This window comes from Marmota marmota, unplaced genomic scaffold (genome assembly GCF_001458135.2).
Source record: "Marmota marmota marmota unplaced genomic scaffold, marMar, whole genome shotgun sequence".
Taxonomy (NCBI): Eukaryota; Metazoa; Chordata; class Mammalia; order Rodentia; family Sciuridae; genus Marmota; species Marmota marmota.
The window spans coordinates 48,581,583-48,585,495 of NW_026000108.1; positions in this window are offsets into that span (position 1 = coordinate 48,581,583).

The following is a 3,913-nucleotide window of genomic DNA, read 5'->3' on the forward strand; positions in this document are numbered from 1 at the left end:
AATTTCATTTTCTAAAAAAATTCAAAAAACTTTATAATGGTTGAAAAAGATAATAAATATAGAATAATTTATAGAAAAATATATTTATCCTCTAAAAACAAACATGTTACATAGTTAAAAACAAGAAAATAATCAGAGCAGTATTTCATTTTAAATTGTCCCACAAATGAAACAAAGATTTTAAAAAGAATATGTGTCTGGAAAATCAATGACTGCACAAGTTTAAATTGTGTTAAGGAAGGCAAAAGTAGACAGAAGCAAGGTGCAGAGGCAAAGCAAAAAAAAATATCTGCTCTCCTGAGCTGCTAGTGTTATTTATATCAATAGGTTACTTTAGGTCTTTGGCATCATTTGTACATATTGTTCATTGTATTACTAGGCAGGTTACAGACTTAGCAACATTATGCAGCTTATTCCTCAGTTACATACTAAGTTGCAATGTGCAATGTTAGGAGCTTTGTGTAATTCTCAGGAAAGTCCATTGTGTAAAGTTACTGTTATGTGGACAGGTTTAGGCTCAGTGAAACATTGTGGTTGCCTAACAAGAGAGTTTCTTTATTCCCAGGAGCTGATTGTCTGAGATCAAGGTTGAGGTTGATAAGAATCTAATACAGCCCCTCCTCATGCAGGGCATTGCTACAGCAGCTAGACATTCTGTATCTTTGCACAGAAGATTTCCTAGCATCCAGGCATTCTGTGTTTTTACATAGAAACTTTCCCAGGAGCCACTAAGCATGCCACAGTCATGAAGTCATCAGAGACCCTAATCCCAAACACAGAATTCCTACCTGTGTTAACCCTTCAAAACTATTTTCATTGATATTAATTAACAAAGTAATGTCTCTATTTGCTTTGTTTTTGTGTGCTGTTTTTGCATAATTTTATTGGAGATAGCATAACATTAAAACACTAAATATTTAAATGCTTTAGATTAAGAACCTTATGCTTATCAAATATACTGTCTAAAGTTTTCTTTCCTTGATGCATATTTGTCTGGTTGTGAATTAGGATTGTAATGGCTTCATGGACTTTATTTGGGAGTATTCCATTCCTTTCAACTTTATGTAATATTTTGGGAAAGACAGGTTTAAATTATTCTGTAAAAGTCTGGTAGAATTCATCTGAGAATCCAGATGGCTTTCTTTCTCTTTTTTTCTTTTCTTTTTTTTTTTTAGAACATCTTAATTTCTGTTCCAATTCATTATTTGATATTGATTTGTTTTGGTTTTCTATATCTTTCTGATTCAATTTGGGTCAGGTCATATGTGTCTAGAAATATATCAATTTGTCTTCCAGGGTTTCCAGTACATTGGAGTATAAACTTTCAAAATAAGTTCTGATAATTCTCTGAATTTCAGAAGGGTCTGTGATGATATCTCCCTTTTCATCTCTGATCTTATTGGTTTGGGTCTTTTCTCTCTTTTGCATAGTTTGGCTAAAGATTGTCAATTTTATTTATCAAAATTTCAAAAAAACACAATTTTTCATTACATTGATCTTGTGTATTTTTTTTAATGCTTAATTTCATTGAATTTTGCTCTGATCTTTTTTTTTTTTTTTAACCAGGGATTGAAAGCAGGGGTACTTGACCACTGAGCCACATCCCCAGCCCTATTTTGTATTTTATTTAGAAACAGGGTCTCACTGAGTTGCTTAGAACCTGGCTATTCCTGAGCCTGGCTTTGAACTTTCAGTTCTCCTGTCTCAGCTTCCCAAGCTGCTGGTATTACATGCATGTGCCATTGTGTCCAGTGATTATCTATCTTCTACTGGTTTTGGTTTAATTTGTTCTTGTTTTTCTAAGACCTTGAGATGGAGCATAAGCTTATTTATTTGAGATCTCTCTAACTTTTTAAGGTAAGCACTCAGTGCTATATTTTTTTTTCCTCTTAGAATGCTTTTAAAACTGTCATAGAGATTTTTTTTAAGAGAGAGAGAGAGAGAGAGAGAGAGAGAGAGAGAATTTTTTTAATATTTATTTTTTAGTTTTCGGTGGACACAACATCTTTATTTTTATGTGGTGCTGAGGATCAAACCCAGTACCCTGTGCATGCCAGGGAAGCACATTACTGCTTGAGCCACATCCCCAGCCCCATGTCACAGAGATTTTGATGTTGCATCTCTGTTCTTGTTCATTTCTAAGGATTTCTTGATTACCATTTTCATTTCTTCTTTGACATATTCTTCATTTAAGAGAATGTTGTCCTATCGCTAAGTGTTTATGTGGATTCTATTACTTTTTTCTGATTTATAACTTTATTTCATCATGATCTGAATGGATAGATGGGATTAGATCAATTGGCTTGTATTTGCTAAGATTTGCATTGTGGCCTAGAATATGATTTGAGAAAAGTTTCATGTGGAACTGAGAGGAAGGTACATTCAGCTGTTATGGGGTAGAATATTTGTCTATATGCATCTGTTAGGTACAATTGACTTACAGTGCTATTTAGGTTGGATATTTTTTTATTGATTTTATGTTTTGATGAACTATCTACAGGTAATAAGGGTGTGTTAAAACCAGTCAGTATTATTGTGTTAGCATCTATCTGGGATTTAATGTCATAAAGAATATTTTTATGTAATCATGTATGTTGAAATTTGAGGAATAAATGTTTATTATTGTTATATTTCTTGATGACTCATTCCCTTTATTAGGATTAATTCTGATTAATTTTTGCTTAAAATCTGCTTTGTCAGACATGAGAATAGCTATTCCTCTTTCTTTTAGGAGTCTGTATGCATGGACTTTTTTTCATTCTTTTACCTTCAGCCTGTGGATATCTTTTCCTATGAGTCTCTTCTAAACAGAATATAGTTGGCTGTTGATTTTTGTTCCATTCTGTTAATCAGTGTCTTTTACTTAGCTTTAGAATGGATAGTTATTTATGGTTTCTTGCAATTTTGGTCTTTTGCTGTATGTTATCCTGTCTCGATTCTAATTAAGTGGGGTTTTCTTATGTTGAATTTCCTCTGTTTGGGAGTTTTAGGAATTGTTTTTTAGTTCCTTTGTGTGCATGCATTTTATCTTTGAGTATTCATTGTAGTGCTATTTTGTGCTCATGAATTTCTTTCTTTCTTCCTTCCTTTCTTCCCTCCTTCCTTCCCTCCTTCCTTCCTTCCTTCCTTCCTTCCTTCCTTCCTTCCTTCCTTCCTTTCCTTCCCTTCCTTCCTTCCTTCCTCTTCCTTCCTTCCTTCCTTCCTTCCTTCCTTCCTTCCTTCCTTCCTTCCTTCCTTCCTTCCTTCCTTCCTTCCTTCCTTCCTTCCTTCCTTCCTTCCTTCCTTCCTTCCTTCCTTCCTTCCTTCCTTCCTTCCTTCCTTCCTTCCTTCCTTCCTTCCTTCCTTCCTTCCTTCCTTCCTTCCTTCCTTCCTTCCTTCCTTCCTTCCTTCCTTCCTTCCTTCCTTCCTTCCTTCCTTCCTTCCTTCCTTCCTTCCTTCCTTCCTTCCTTCCTTCCTTCCTTCCTTCCTTCCTTCCTTCCTTCCTTCCTTCCTTCCTTCCTTCCTTCCTTCCTTCCTTCCTTCCTTCCTTCCTTCCTTCCTTCCTTCCTTCCTTCCTTCCTTCCTTCCTTCCTTCCTTCCTTCCTTCCTTCCTTCCTTCCTTCCTTCCTTCCTTCCTTCCTTCCTTCCTTCCTTCCTTCCTTCCTTCCTTCCTTCCTTCCTTCCTTCCTTCCTTCCTTCCTTCCTTCCTTCCTTCCTTCCTTCCTTCCTTCCTTCCTTCCTTCCTTCCTTCCTTCCTTCCTTCCTTCCTTCCTTCCTTCCTTCCTTCCTTCCTTCCTTCCTTCCTTCCTTCCTTCCTTCCTTCCTTCCTTCCTTCCTTCCTTCCTTCCTTCCTTCCTTCCTTCCTTCCTTCCTTCCTTCCTTCCTTCCTTCCTTCCTTCCTTCCTTCCTTCCTTCCTTCCTTCCTTCCTTCCTT